The 16,185-nt window shown below is 34.2% G+C and overlaps 1 protein-coding gene across 1 annotated transcript in view; it reads left to right on the top strand.

The window, feature by feature from the left end:
* The window catches only part of LOC148898468 (GRAM domain-containing protein 4-like), a 52,396-nt gene that overhangs the window by 34,919 nt on the left and 1,292 nt on the right, over positions 1-16,185 (top strand). The window lies entirely within an intron of this gene.

Below are 16,185 nucleotides of genomic sequence, written 5' to 3'. Positions count from 1 at the left end.
GAAAAAAACGACCATGTACAGTAAGGCGTTTTTAGCCCAAAAAAAAACGACCATGCATAATAAGGCGTTTTTCGGATGAAAAAAGACCATGTATAGTAAGGCGTTTTTATGATGAAAAAAGACCATGTATAGTAAGGCGTTTTTATGCTGAAAAAAATGACCATGTACAGTAAGGCGTTTTTCAGATGAAAAAAGACCATGTACAGTAAGGCGTTTTTAGCCGGAAAAAAAAACGACCATGTATAATAAGGCGTTTTTATGCTGAAAAAAACGACCATGTATAATAAGGCGTTTTTATGCTGAAAGAAACGACCATGTATAATAAGGCGTTTTTATGCTGAAAAAAAGACCATGTACAGTAAGGCGTTTTTAGCCGAAAAAAAACGACCATGTATAATAAGGCGTTTTTATGCTGAAAAAAATGACCATGTATCATAAGGCGTTTTTATGCTGAAAAAAACGACCATGTACAGTAAGGCGTTTTTAGCCAGAAAAAAAACGACCATGTATAATAAGGCGTTTTTATGCTGAAAAAAACGACCATGTATAATAAGGCGGTTTTCGGATGAAAAAAAAAACATGTATAGTAAGGCGTTTTTCAGATGAAAAAAGACCATGTATAGTAAGTCGTTTTTAGCCGAAAAAAAAAACCGACCATGTATAATAAGGCGTTTTTATGCTGAAAAAAACGACCATGTACAGTAAGGCGTTTTTAGCCAAAAAAAAAACGACCATGCATAATAAGGCGTTTTTATGCTGAAAAAAACGACCATATATAGTAAGGCGTTTTTATGCTGAAAAAAACCACCATGTACAGTAAGGCGTTTTTAGCCGCAAAAAAAACGACCATGCATAATAAGGCGTTTTTATGCTGAAAAAAACGACCATGTACAGTAAGGTGTTTTTAGCCGAAAAAAAACGACCATGTATAATAAGGCGTTTTTCGGATGAAAAAAACCATGTATAGTAAGGCGTTTTTCAGATGAAAAAAGACCACGTATAGTAAGTCGTTTTTAGCCGAAAAAAAAACGACCATGTATAATAAGGCGTTTTTATGCTGAAAAAACGACCATGTACAGTAAGGCGTTTTTAGCCGAAAAAAAACGACCATGTATAATAAGGGGTTTTTATGCTGAAAAAAACGACCATGTATAATAAGGCGTTTTTATGCTCAAAAAAACGACCATGTATAATAAGGCGTTTTTATGCTGAAAAAAACGACCATGTACAGTAAGGCGTTTTTAGCCGAAAAAAAACGACCATGTACAGTAAGGCGTTTTTAGCCGAAAAAAAAACGACCATGCATAATAAGGCGTTTTTATGCTGAACAAAACGACCATGTATAGTAAGGCGTTTTTATGCTGAAAAAAACGACCATGTACAGTAAGGCGTTTTTAGCCGAAAAAAAAAAACGACCATGCATAATAAGGCGTTTTTATGCTGAACAAAACGACCATGTATAGTAAGGCGTTTTTATGCTGAAAAAAACGACCATGTACAGTAAGGCGTTTTTAGCCGAAAAAAAAACGACCATGTATAATAAGGCGTTTTTCGGATGAAAAAAAAAACATGTATAGTAAGGCGTTTTTCAGATGAAAAAAGACCATGTATAGTAAGGCGTTTTTATGCTGAAAAAAACGACCATGTATAATAAGGCGTTTTTATGCTGAAAAAAACGACCATGTACAGTAAGGCGTTTTTAGCCCAAAAAAAAACGACCATGCATAATAAGGCGTTTTTCGGATGAAAAAAGACCATGTATAGTAAGGCGTTTTTATGATGAAAAAAGACCATGTATAGTAAGGCGTTTTTATGCTGAAAAAAACGACCATGTACAGTAAGGCGTTTTTAGCCGAAAAAAAAACGACCATGCATAATAAGGCGTTTTTCGGATGAAAAAAGACCATGTATAGTAAGGCATTTTTATGATGAAAAAAGACCATGTATAGTAAGGCGTTTTTATGCTGAAAAAAACGACCATGTATAATAAGGCGTTTTTATGCTGAAAAAAACGACCATGTACAGTAAGGCGTTTTTAGCCGAAAAAAAAACGACCATGTATAATAAGGCGTTTTTCGGATGAAAAAAAAAACATGTATAGTAAGGCGTTTTTCAGATGAAAAAAGACCATGTATAGTAAGGCGTTTTTATGCTGAAAAAAACGACCATGTATAATAAGGCGTTTTTATGCTGAAAAAAACGACCATGTACAGTAAGGCGTTTTTAGCCCAAAAAAAAACGACCATGCATAATAAGGCGTTTTTCGGATGAAAAAAGACCATGTATAGTAAGGCGTTTTTATGATGAAAAAAGACCATGTATAGTAAGGCGTTTTTATGCTGAAAAAAACGACCATGTACAGTAAGGCGTTTTTAGCCGAAAAAAAAACGACCATGCATAATAAGGCGTTTTTCGGATGAAAAAAGACCATGTATAGTAAGGCATTTTTATGATGAAAAAAGACCATGTATAGTAAGGCGTTTTTATGCTGAAAAAAACGACCATGTATAATAAGGCGTTTTTATGCTGAAAAAAACGACCATGTACAGTAAGGCGTTTTTAGCCCAAAAAAAAACGACCATGCATAATAAGGCGTTTTTCGGATGAAAAAAGACCATGTATAGTAAGGCGTTTTTATGATGAAAAAAGACCATGTATAGTAAGGCGTTTTTATGCTGAAAAAAATGACCATGTACAGTAAGGCATTTTTAGCCCAAAAAAAAACGACCATGCATAATAAGGCGTTTTTCGGATGAAAAAAGACCATGTATAGTAAGGCGTTTTTATGATGAAAAAAGACCATGTATAGTAAGGCGTTTTTATGCTGAAAAAAACGACCATGTATAGTAAGGCGTTTTTAGCCGAAAAAAATGAGCATGTATAGTAAGGCGTTTTTCGGATGAAAAAAGACCATGTATAGCAAGGCGTTTTTAGCCCAAAAAACGACCATGTATCGTAAAGTGTTTTTAGCCGGAAAAAAAAACCACCATGTATAATAAGGCGTTTTCATGCCGGAAAAACGACCATATGTAGTAAGGCGTTTTTAGCGCAAAAAAACGACTATGTATAGTAAGGTGTTTTTAGCTAGAAAAAAATGAGCATGTATAGTAAGGCGCTTTTTGGATGAAAGAAGACCATGTACAGTAAGGCGTTTTTAGCCGAAAAAAAAAACGACCATGTATAATAAGGCGTTTTTATGCTGAAAAAAACGACCATGTATAGTAAGGCGTTTTTCGTATGAAAAAAAACCATGTATAGTAAGCCGTTTTTAGCCGGTAAAAAAAACGACCATGTATAATAAGGCGGTTTTCGGATGAAAAAAAAAACATGTATAGTAAGGCGTTTTTCAGATGAAAAAAGACCATGTATAGTAAGTCGTTTTTAGCCGAAAAAAAAAACGACCATGTATAATAAGGCGTTTTTATGCTGAAAAAAACGACCATGTATAGTAAGGCGTTTTTCGTATGAAAAAAAAACCATGTATAGTAAGCCGTTTTTAGCCGGTAAAAAAAAACGACCATGTATAGTAAGGCGTTTTTCAGATGAAAAAAGACCATGTATAGTAAGTCGTTTTTAGCCGAAAAAAAAAACGACCATGTATAATAAGGCGTTTTTATGCTGAAAAAAACGACCATGTATAGTAAGGCGTTTTTCGTATGAAAAATAAAACATGTATAGTAAGCCGTTTTTAGCCGGTAAAAAAAAACGACCATGTATAATAAGGCGTTTTCATGCTGAAAAAAACGACCATGTATAATAAGGCGTTTTTATGCTGAAAAAAACGACCATGTACAGTAAGGTGTTTTTAGCCGAAAAAAAACCGACCATGCATAATAAGGCGTTTTTCGGATGAAAAAAGACCATGTATAGTAAGGCGTTTTTATGCTGAAAAAAATGACCATGTACAGTAAGGCGTTTTTAGCCGGAAAAAAAAAACGACCATGTATAATAAGGCGTTTTTATGCTGAAAAAAACGACCATGTATAATAAGACGTTTTTATGCTGAAAAAAACGACCATGTACAGTAAGGCGTTCTTAGCCGAAAAAAAACGACCATGTATAATAAGGCGTTTTTATGCTGAAAAAAACGACCATGTATAATAAGGCGTTTTTCGGATGAAAAAAAAAAAACATGTATAGTAAGGCGTTTTTCAGATGAAAAAAGACCCTGTATAGTAAGGCGTTTTTAGCCGAAAAAAAACGACCATGTATAATAAGGCATTTTTATGCTGAAAAAAACGACCATGTATAATAAGGCGTTTTTATGCTGAAAAAAACGACCATGCATAATAAGGCGTTTTTATGCAGAAAAAAACGACCATGTACAGTAAGGCGTTTTTCGGATGAAAAAAACGACCATGTATAGTAAGGCGTTTTTCAGATGAAAAAAGACCATGTACAGTAAGGCGTTTTTAGCCGAAAAAAAAACAACCATGCATAATAAGGCGTTTTTATGCTGAAAAAAACGACCATGTACAGTAAGGCGTTTTTAGCCGAAAAAAAAAACGACCATGTATAATAAGGCGTTTTTATGCTGAAAAAAACGACCATGTATAATAAGGCGTTTTTCGGATGAAAAAAATGACCATGTATAGTAAGGCGTTTTTCAGATGAAAAAAGACCATGTACAGTAAGGCGTTTTTAGCCGGAAAAAAAAATGACCATGTATAATAAGGCGTTTTTATGCTGAAAAAAACGACCATGTATAATAAGGCGTTTTTATGCTGAAAAAAACGACCATGTATAATAAGGCGTTTTTATGCTGAAAAAAAGACCATGTACAGTAAGGCGTTTTTAGCCGAAAAAAAACGACCATGTATAATAAGGCGTTTTTATGCTGAAAAAAATGACCATGTATCATAAGGCGTTTTTATGCTGAAAAAAACGACCATGTACAGTAAGGCGTTTTTAGCCAGAAAAAAAACGACCATGTATAATAAGGCGTTTTTATGCTGAAAAAAACGACCATGTATAATAAGGCGGTTTTCGGATGAAAAAAAAAACATGTATAGTAAGGCGTTTTTCAGATGAAAAAAGACCATGTATAGTAAGTCGTTTTTAGCCGAAAAAAAAACCGACCATGTATAATAAGGCGTTTTTATGCTGAAAAAAACGACCATGTACAGTAAGGCGTTTTTAGCCAAAAAAAAAACGACCATGCATAATAAGGCGTTTTTATGCTGAAAAAAACGACCATATATAGTAAGGCGTTTTTATGCTGAAAAAAACCACCATGTACAGTAAGGCGTTTTTAGCCGCAAAAAAAACGACCATGCATAATAAGGCGTTTTTATGCTGAAAAAAACGACCATGTACAGTAAGGTGTTTTTAGCCGAAAAAAAACGACCATGTATAATAAGGCGTTTTTCGGATGAAAAAAACCATGTATAGTAAGGCGTTTTTCAGATGAAAAAAGACCACGTATAGTAAGTCGTTTTTAGCCGAAAAAAAAAACGACCATGTATAATAAGGCGTTTTTATGCTGAAAAAACGACCATGTACAGTAAGGCGTTTTTAGCCGAAAAAAAAACGACCATGTATAATAAGGGGTTTTTATGCTGAAAAAAACGACCATGTATAATAAGGCGTTTTTATGCTCAAAAAAACGACCATGTATAATAAGGCGTTTTTATGCTGAAAAAAACGACCATGTACAGTAAGGCGTTTTTAGCCGAAAAAAAAAAACGACCATGCATAATAAGGCGTTTTTATGCTGAACAAAACGGCCATGTATAGTAAGGCGTTTTTATGCTGAAAAAAACGACCATGTACAGTAAGGCGTTTTTAGCCGAAAAAAAACGACCATGTATAATAAGGCGTTTTTCGGATGAAAAAAACCATGTATAGTAAGGCGTTTTTCAGATGAAAAAAGACCACGTATAGTAAGTCGTTTTTAGCCGAAAAAAAAAAAAACGACCATGTATAATAAGGCGTTTTTATGCTGAAAAAACGACCATGTACAGTAAGGCGTTTTTAGCCGAAAAAAAACGACCATGTATAATAAGGGGTTTTTATGCTGAAAAAAACGACCATGTATAATAAGGCGTTTTTATGCTCAAAAAAACGACCATGTATAATAAGGCGTTTTTATGCTGAAAAAAACGACCATGTACAGTAAGGCGTTTTTAGCCGAAAAAAAAAAACGACCATGCATAATAAGGCGTTTTTATGCTGAACAAAACGACCATGTATAGTAAGGCGTTTTTATGCTGAAAAAAACGACCATGTACAGTAAGGCGTTTTTAGCCGAAAAAAAAACGACCATGTATAATAAGGCGTTTTTCGGATGAAAAAAAAAACATGTATAGTAAGGCGTTTTTCAGATGAAAAAAGACCATGTATAGTAAGTCGTTTTTAGCCGAAAAAAAAAACGACCATGTATAATAAGGCGTTTTTATGCTGAAAAAAACGACCATGTACAGTAAGGCGTTTTTATGCTGAAAAAAACGACCATGTATAATAAGGCGTTTTTATGCTGAAAAAAACGACCATGTATAATAAGGCGTTTTTATGCTGAAAGAAACGACCATGTATAATAAGGCGTTTTTATGCTGAAAAAAACGACCATGTACAGTAAGGCGTTTTTAGCCGAAAAAAAACGACCATGTACAGTAAGGCGTTTTTAGCCGAAAAAAAAAAACGACCATGTATAATAAGGCGTTTTTATGCTGAAAAAAACGACCATGTACAGTAAGGCGTTTTTCGGATGAAAAAAGACCATGTATAGTAAGGCGTTTTTATGATGAAAAAAAGACCATGTATAGTAAGGCGTTTTTATGCTGAAAAAAACGACCATGTATAATAAGGCGTTTTCATGCCGGAAAAACGACCATATGTAGTAAGGCGTTTTTAGCGCAAAAAAACGACTATGTATAGTAAGGTGTTTTTAGCCAGAAAAAAATGAGCATGTATAGTAAGGCGCTTTTTGGATGAAAGAAGACCATGTACAGTAAGGCGTTTTTAGACGAAAAAAAAAAACGACCATGTATAATAAGGCGTTTTTATGCTGAAAAAAACGACCATGTATAGTAAGGCGTTTTTCGTATGAAAAAAAACCCGTGTATAGTAAGACGTTTTTAGCCGGTAAAAAAAACGACCATGTATAATAAGGCGGTTTTCGGATGAAAAAAAAAACATGTATAGTAAGGCGTTTTTCAGATGAAAAAAGACCATGTATAGTAAGTCGTTTTTAGCCGAAAAAAAAAACGACCATGTATAATAAGGCGTTTTTATGCTGAAAAAAACGACCATGTATAGTAAGGCGTTTTTCGTATGAAAAAAAAACCATGTATAGTAGCCGTTTTTAGCCGGTAAAAAAAAACGACCATGTATAATAAGGCGTTTTTATGCTGAAAAAAACGACCATGTACAGTAAGGCGTTTTTAGCCGAAAAAAAAACGACCATGTATAATAAGGCGTTTTTATGCTGAAAAAAACGACCATGTATAATAAGGCGTTTTTATGCTGAAAAAAACGACCATGTACAGTAAGGTGTTTTTAGCCGAAAAAAAACCGACCATGTATAATAAGGCGTTTTTATGCTGAAAAAAACGACCATGTATAGTAAGGCGTTTTTCGGATGAAAAAAGACCATGTATAGTAAGGCGTTTTTATGATGAAAAAAGACCATGTATAGTAAGGCGTTTTTATGCTGAAAAAAACGACCATGTATAGTAAGGCGTTTTTAGCCGAAAAAAATGAGCATGTATAGTAAGGCGTTTTTCGGATGAAAAAAGACCATGTATAGCAAGGCGTTTTTAGCCCAAAAAACGACCATGTATCGTAAAGTGTTTTTAGCCGGAAAAAAAACCACCATGTATAATAAGGCGTTTTCATGCTGAAAAAAACGACCATGTATAGTAAGGCGTTTTTAGCCGAAAAAAATGAGCATGTATAGTAAGGCGTTTTTCGTATGAAAAAAAACCATGTATAGTAAGCCGTTTTTAGCCGGTAAAAAAAACGACCATGTATAATAAGGCGGTTTTCGGATGAAAAAAAAAACATGTATAGTAAGGCGTTTTTCAGATGAAAAAAGACCATGTATAGTAAGTCGTTTTTAGCCGAAAAAAAACACGACCATGTATAATAAGGCGTTTTTATGCTGAAAAAAACGACCATGTATAGTAAGGCGTTTTTCGTATGAAAAAAAAACCATGTATAGTAAGCCGTTTTTAGCCGGTAAAAAAAAACGACCATGTATAATAAGGCGTTTTTATGCTGAAAAAAACGACCATGTATAATAAGGCGTTTTTATGCTGAAAAAAACGACCATGTACAGTAAGGCGTTTTTAGCCGAAAAAAAAAACGACCATGCATAATAAGGCGTTTTTCGGATGAAAAAAGACCATGTATAGTAAGGCGTTTTTATGCTGAAAAAAATGACCATGTACAGTAAGGCGTTTTTAGCCGGAAAAAAAAAAACGACCATGTATAATAAGGCGTTTTTATGCTGAAAAAAACGACCATGTATAATAAGACGTTTTTATGCTGAAAAAAACGACCATGTACAGTAAGGCGTTCTTAGCCGAAAAAAAACGACCATGTATAATAAGGCGTTTTTATGCTGAAAAAAACGACCATGTATAATAAGGCGTTTTCATGCTGAAAAAAAACGACCATGTACAGTAAGGCGTTTTTAGCCGGAAAAAAAACGACCATGTATAATAAGGCGTTTTTATGCTGAAAAAAACGACCATGTATAATAAGGCGTTTTTCGGATGAAAAAAAAAAACATGTATAGTAAGGCGTTTTTCAGATGAAAAAAGACCCTGTATAGTAAGGCGTTTTTAGCCGAAAAAAAAACGACCATGTATAATAAGGCATTTTTATGCTGAAAAAAACGACCATGTATAATAAGGCGTTTTTATGCTGAAAAAAACGACCATGCATAATAAGGCGTTTTTATGCTGAAAAAAACGACCATGTACAGTAAGGCGTTTTTCGGATGAAAAAAACGACCATGTATAGTAAGGCGTTTTTCAGATGAAAAAAGACCATGTACAGTAAGGCGTTTTTAGCCGGAAAAAAAAACCACCATGTATAATAAGGCGTTTTTATGCTGAAAAAAACGACCATGTATAATAAGGCGTTTTTATGCTGAAAAAAACGACCATGTATAATAAGGCGTTTTTATGCTGAAAAAAACGACCATGTACAGTAAGGCGTTTTTAGCCGAAAAAAAACGACCATGTATAATAAGGCGTTTTTATGCTGAAAAAAACGACCATGTATCATAAGGCGTTTTTATGCTGAAAAAAACGACCATGTACAGTAAGGCGTTTTTAGCCAGAAAAAAAACGACCATGTATAATAAGGCGTTTTTATGCTGAAAAAAACGACCATGTATAATAAGGCGGTTTTCGGATGAAAAAAAAAACATGTATAGTAAGGCGTTTTTCAGATGAAAAAAGACCACGTATAGTAAGTCGTTTTTAGCCGAAAAAAAAACCGACCATGTATAATAAGGCGTTTTTATGCTGAAAAAAACGACCATGTACAGTAAGGCGTTTTTAGCCAAAAAAAAAACGACCATGCATAATAAGGCGTTTTTATGCTGAAAAAAACGACCATGTACAGTAAGGTGTTTTTAGCCGAAAAAAAAACGACCATGTATAATAAGGCGTTTTTCAGATGAAAAAAACCATGTATAGTAAGGCGTTTTTCAGATGAAAAAAGACCACGTATAGTAAGTCGTTTTTAGCCGAAAAAAAAACGACCATGTATAATAAGGCGTTTTTATGCTGAAAAAAACGACCATGTATAATAAGGCGTTTTTATGCTGAAAAAAACGACCATGTACAGTAAGGCGTTTTTAGCCGAAAAAAAACGACCATGTATAATAAGGGGTTTTTATGCTGAAAAAAACGACCATGTATAATAAGGCGTTTTTATGCTCAAAAAAACGACCATGTATAATAAGGCGTTTTTATGCTGAAAAAAACGACCATGTACAGTAAGGCGTTTTTAGCCGAAAAAAAAACGACCATGTACAGTAAGGCGTTTTTAGCCGAAAAAAAAAACGACCATGTATAATAAGGCGTTTTTATGCTGAAAAAAACGACCATGTACAGTAAGGCGTTTTTCGGATGAAAAAAGACCATGTATAGTAAGGCGTTTTTATGATGAAAAAAAGACCATGTATAGTAAGGCGTTTTTATGCTGAAAAAAACGACCATGTATAATAAGGCGTTTTTAGCCGAAAAAAAAACGACCATGCATAATAAGGCGTTTTCATGCCGGAAAAACGACCATATGTAGTAAGGCGTTTTTAGCGCAAAAAAACGACTATGTATAGTAAGGTGTTTTTAGCCAGAAAAAAATGAGCATGTATAGTAAGGCGCTTTTTGGATGAAAGAAGACCATGTACAGTAAGGCGTTTTTAGCCGAAAAAAAAACCCGACCATGCATAATAAGGCGTTTTTATGCTGAAAAAAACGACCATGTATAATAAGGCGTTTTTCGGATGAAAAAAAAACCATGTATAGTAAGGCGTTTTTCAGATGAAAAAAGACCATGTATAGTAAGGCGTTTTTATGCTGAAAAACACGACCATGTATAGTAGGGTGTTTTTAGCCGAAAAAAAAACGACCATGTATAATAAGGCGCTTTTATGCTGAAAAAAACGACCATGTATAGTAAGGCGTTTTTCGGATGAAAAAAGACCATGTATAGTAAGGCGTTTTTCGGATGAAAAAAGACCATGTATAGCAAGGCATTTTTAGCCCAAAAAACGACTATGTATCGTAAAGTGTTTTTAGCCGAAAAAAAAACCACCATGTATAATAAGGCGTTTTCATGCCGGAAAAACGACCATATGTAGTAACGCGTTTTTAGCGCAAAAAAACGACTATGTATAGTAAGGTGTTTTTAGCCAGAAAAAAATGAGCATGTATAGTAAGGCGCTTTTTGGATGAAAGAAGACCATGTACAGTAAGGCGTTTTTAGCCGAAAAAAAAACGACCATCTATAATAAGGCGTTTTTATGCTGAAAAAAACGACCATGTATAGTAAGGCGTTTTTCGTATGAAAAAAAAACCATGTATAGTAAGCCGTTTTTAGCCGGTAAAAAAAACCACCACGTATAATAAGGCGGTTTTCGGATGAAAAAAAAAAAACATGTATAGTAAGGCGTTTTTCAGATGAAAAAAGACCATGTATAGTAAGTCGTTTTTAGCCGAAAAAAAAAAACGACCATGCATAATAAGGCGTTTTTATGCTGAAAAAAACGACCATGTACAGTAAGGTGTTTTTAGCCGAAAAAAAACGACCATGTATAATAAGGCGTTTTTCAGATGAAAAAAACCATGTATAGTAAGGCGTTTTTCAGATGAAAAAAGACCACGTATAGTAAGTCGTTTTTAGCCGAAAAAAAAACGACCATGTATAATAAGGCGTTTTTATGCTGAAAAAAACGACCATGTATAATAAGGCGTTTTTATGCTGAAAAAAACGACCATGTACAGTAAGGCGTTTTTAGCCGAAAAAAAAACGACCATGTATAATAAGGGGTTTTTATGCTGAAAAAAACGACCATGTATAATAAGGCGTTTTTATGCTCAAAAAAACGACCATGTATAATAAGGCGTTTTTATGCTGAAAAAAACGACCATGTACAGTAAGGCGTTTTTAGCCGAAAAAAAACGACCATGTACAGTAAGGCGTTTTTAGCCGAAAAAAAAACGACCATGTATAATAAGGCGTTTTTATGCTGAAAAAAACGACCATGTACAGTAAGGCGTTTTTCGGATGAAAAAAGACCATGTATAGTAAGGCGTTTTTATGATGAAAAAAAGACCATGTATAGTAAGGCGTTTTTATGCTGAAAAAAACGACCATGTATAATAAGGCGTTTTCATGCCGGAAAAACGACCATATGTAGTAAGGCGTTTTTAGCGCAAAAAAACGACTATGTATAGTAAGGTGTTTTTAGCCAGAAAAAAATGAGCATGTATAGTAAGGCGCTTTTTGGATGAAAGAAGACCATGTACAGTAAGGCGTTTTTAGCCGAAAAAAAAACCGACCATGCATAATAAGGCGTTTTTATGCTGAAAAAAACGACCATGTATAGTAAGGCGTTTTTCAGATGAAAAAAGACCATGTATAGTAAGTCGTTTTTAGCCGAAAAAAAAACGACTATGTATAATAAGGCGTTTTTATGCTGAAAAAAACGACCATGTATAATAAGGCGTTTTTATGCTGAAAAAAACGACCATGTATAGTAAGGCGTTTTTCGGATGAAAAAAGACCATGTATAGTAAGGCGTTTTTATGCTGAAAAAAACGACCATGTATAGTAAGGCGTTTTTAGCCGAAAAAAAAAAACGACCATGTATAGTAAGGCGTTTTTCGGATGAAAAAGACCATGTATAGTAAGGCGTTTTTATGCTGAAAAAAACGACAATGTATAGTAAGGCGTTTTTAGCCGAAAAAAATGAGCATGTATAGTAAGCCGCTTTTCGGATGAAAAAAGACCATGTATAGTAAGGCATTTTTAGCCGAAAAAAAAACCGACCATGTATAATAAGGCGTTTTTATGCTGAAAAACACGACCATGTATAATAAGGCGTTTTTATGCTCAAAAAAACGACCATGTATAGTAAGGCGTTTTTATGATGAAAAAAGACCATGTATAGTAAGGCGTTTTTATGCTGAAAAAAACGACCATGTATAGTAAGGCGTTTTTAGCCGAAAAAAATGAGCATGTATAGTAAGCCGCTTTTCGGATGAAAAAAGACCATGTATAGTAAGGCATTTTTAGCCGAAAAAAAAACCGACCATGTATAATAAGGCGTTTTTATGCTGAAAAACACGACCATGTATAGTAGGATGTTTTTAGCCGAAAAAAAAACGACCATGTATAATAAGGCGCTTTTATGCTGAAAAAAACGACCATGTATAGTAAGGCGTTTTTCGGATGAAAAAAGACCATGTATAGTAAGGCGTTTTTCGGATGAAAAAAGACCATGTATAGCAAGGCATTTTTAGCCCAAAAAACGACTATGTATCGTAAAGTGTTTTTAGCCGAAAAAAAAACCACCATGTATAATAAGGCGTTTTCATGCCGGAAAAACGACCATATGTAGTAACGCGTTTTTAGCGCAAAAAAACGACTATGTATAGTAAGGTGTTTTTAGCCAGAAAAAAATGAGCATGTATAGTAAGGCGCTTTTTGGATGAAAGAAGACCATGTACAGTAAGGCGTTTTTAGCCGAAAAAAAAAACGACCATCTATAATAAGGCGTTTTTATGCTGAAAAAAACGACCATGTATAGTAAGGCGTTTTTCGTATGAAAAAAAAACCATGTATAGTAAGCCGTTTTTAGCCGGTAAAAAAAACCACCATGTATAATAAGGCGGTTTTCGGATGAAAAAAAAAAAACATGTATAGTAAGGCGTTTTTCAGATGAAAAAAGACCATGTATAGTAAGTCGTTTTTAGCCGAAAAAAAAAAACGACCATGTATAATAAGGCGTTTTTATGCTGAAAAAAACGACCATGTATAGTAAGGCGTTTTTCGTATGAAAAAAAAAACATGTATAGTAAGCCGTTTTTAGCCGGTAAAAAAAAACGACCATGTATAATAAGGCGTTTTTATGCTGAAAAAAACGACCATGTATAATAAGGCGTTTTTATGCTGAAAAAAACGACCATGTACAGTAAGGCGTTTTTAGCCGAAAAAAAAAAACGACCATGCATAATAAGGCGTTTTTCGGATGAAAAAAGACCATGTATAGTAAGGCGTTTTTATGATGAAAAAAGACCATGTATAGTAAGGCGTTTTTATGCTGAAAAAAACGACCATGTACAGTAAGGCGTTTTTAGCCGAAAAAAAAACGACCATGCATAATAAGGCGTTTTTCGGATGAAAAAAGATCATGTATAGTAAGGCGTTTTTATGATGAAAAAAGACCATGTATAGTAAGGCGTTTTTATGCTGAAAAAAATGACCATGTACAGTAAGGCGTTTTTAGCCGGAAAAAAAAAACGACCATGTATAATAAGGCGTTTTTATGCTGAAAAAAACGACCATGTACAGTAAGGCGTTTTTAGCCGAAAAAAAAAACGACCATGCATAATAAGGCGTTTTTCGGATGAAAAAAGACCATGTATAGTAAGGCGTTTTTATGATGAAAAAAGACCATGTATAGTAAGGCGTTTTTATGCTGAAAAAAACGACCATGTATAATAAGGCGTTTTTATGCTGAAAAAAACGACCATGTACAGTAAGGCGTTTTTAGCCGAAAAAAAAACGACCATGTATAATAAGGCGTTTTTATGCTGAAAAAAACGACCATGTATAGTAAGGCGTTTTTCGTATGAAAAAAAACCATGTATAGTAAGCCGTTTTTAGCCGGTAAAAAAACGACCATGTATAATAAGGCGGTTTTCGGATGAAAAAAAAAACATGTATAGTAAGGCGTTTTTCAGATGAAAAAAGACCATGTATAGTAAGTCGTTTTTAGCCGAAAAAAAAAAACGACCATGTATAATAAGGCGTTTTTATGCTGAAAAAAACGACCATGTATAGTAAGGCGTTTTTCGTATGAAAAAAAAAACCATGTATAGTAAGCCGTTTTTAGCCGGTAAAAAAAAAACGACCATGTATAATAAGGCGTTTTTATGCTGAAAAAAACGACCATGTACAGTAAGGCGTTTTTAGCCGAAAAAAAAAACGACCATGCATAACAAGGCGTTTTTCGGATGAAAAAAGACCATGTATAGTAAGGCGTTTTTATGCTGAAAAAAAACGACCATGTACAGTAAGGCGTTTTTAGCCGAAAAAAAACGACCATGTATAATAAGGCGTTTTTATGCTGAAAAAAACGACCATGTATAGTAAGGCGTTTTTATGCTGAAAAAAATGACCATGTACAGTAAGGCGTTTTTAGCCGGAAAAAAAACGACCATGTATAATAAGGCGTTTTTATTCTGAAAAAAACGACCATGTATAATAAGGCGTTTTTATGCTGAAAAAAACGACCATGTATAATAAGGCGTTTTTATGCTGAAAAAAACGACCATGTATAGTAAGGCGTTTTTATGCTGAAAAAAATGACCATGTACAGTAAGGCGTTTTTAGCCGGAAAAAAAAACGACCATGTATAATAAGGCGGTTTTCGGATGAAAAAAAAAACATGTATAGTAAGGCGTTTTTCAGATGAAAAAAGACCATGTATAGTAAGTCGTTTTTAGCCGAAAAAAAAAAAACGACCATGTATAATAAGGCGTTTTTATGCTGAAAAAAACGACCATGTACAGTAAGGTGTTTTTAGCCGAAAAAAAACGACCATGTATAATAAGGCGTTTTTCGGATGAAAAAAAAACCATGTATAGTAAGCCGTTTTTCAGATGAAAAAAGACCATGTATAGTAAATCGTTTTTAGCCGAAAAAAAAACGACTATGTATAATAAGGCGTTTTTATGCTGAAAAAAACGACCATGCATAATAAGGCGTTTTTATGCTGAAAAAAACGACCATGTACAGTAAGGCGTTTTTAGCCAGAAAAAAAACGACCATGTACAGTAAGGCGTTTTTAGCCGAAAAAAAAAAACGACCATGTATAATAAGGCGTTTTTATGCTGAAAAAAACGACCATGTATAGTAAGGCGTTTTTATGCTGAAAAAAATGACCATGTACAGTAAGGCGTTTTTAGCCAGAAAAAAAACGACCATGTACAGTAAGGCGTTTTTAGCCGAAAAAAAACCGACCATGTATAATAAGGCGTTTTTATGCTGAAAAAAACGACCATGTATAGTAAGGCGTTTTTATGCTGAAAAAAATGACCATGTACAGTAAGGCGTTTTTAGCCGGAAAAAAAACGACCATGTATAATAAGGCGTTTTTATGCTGAAAAAAACGACCATGTATAATAAGGCGTTTTTATGCTGAAAAAAACGACCATGTACAGTAAGGCGTTTTTAGCCGAAAAAAAAAGACCATGTATAGTAAGGCGTTTTTAGCCGAAAAAAAACGACCATGTATAGTGAGGCGTTTTTAGCCACAAAAAAAACGAGCATGTATAGTAAGGCGTCTTTCATCCGAAAAAAAAAACAACCATATATCGTAAGCCGTTTTTAGCCCGAAAAAAATCCACAATGTACTATTGTCAGGCGTTTTTGACCTGAAAAAAAAAAACAATAATGTGTTTTCAGCCGAAAAAAAAAATCCTGACCATGTTTACCTAA

This window comes from Hippocampus bargibanti, linkage group LG05, assembly GCF_051943395.1.
Source record: "Hippocampus bargibanti isolate YZ-2025 linkage group LG05, ASM5194339v1, whole genome shotgun sequence".
Lineage (NCBI taxonomy): Eukaryota > Metazoa > Chordata > Actinopteri > Syngnathiformes > Syngnathidae > Hippocampus > Hippocampus bargibanti.
Note: the sequence above shows the minus strand (reverse complement) of the source record. Positions and strands in the feature narration are given on the sequence as shown.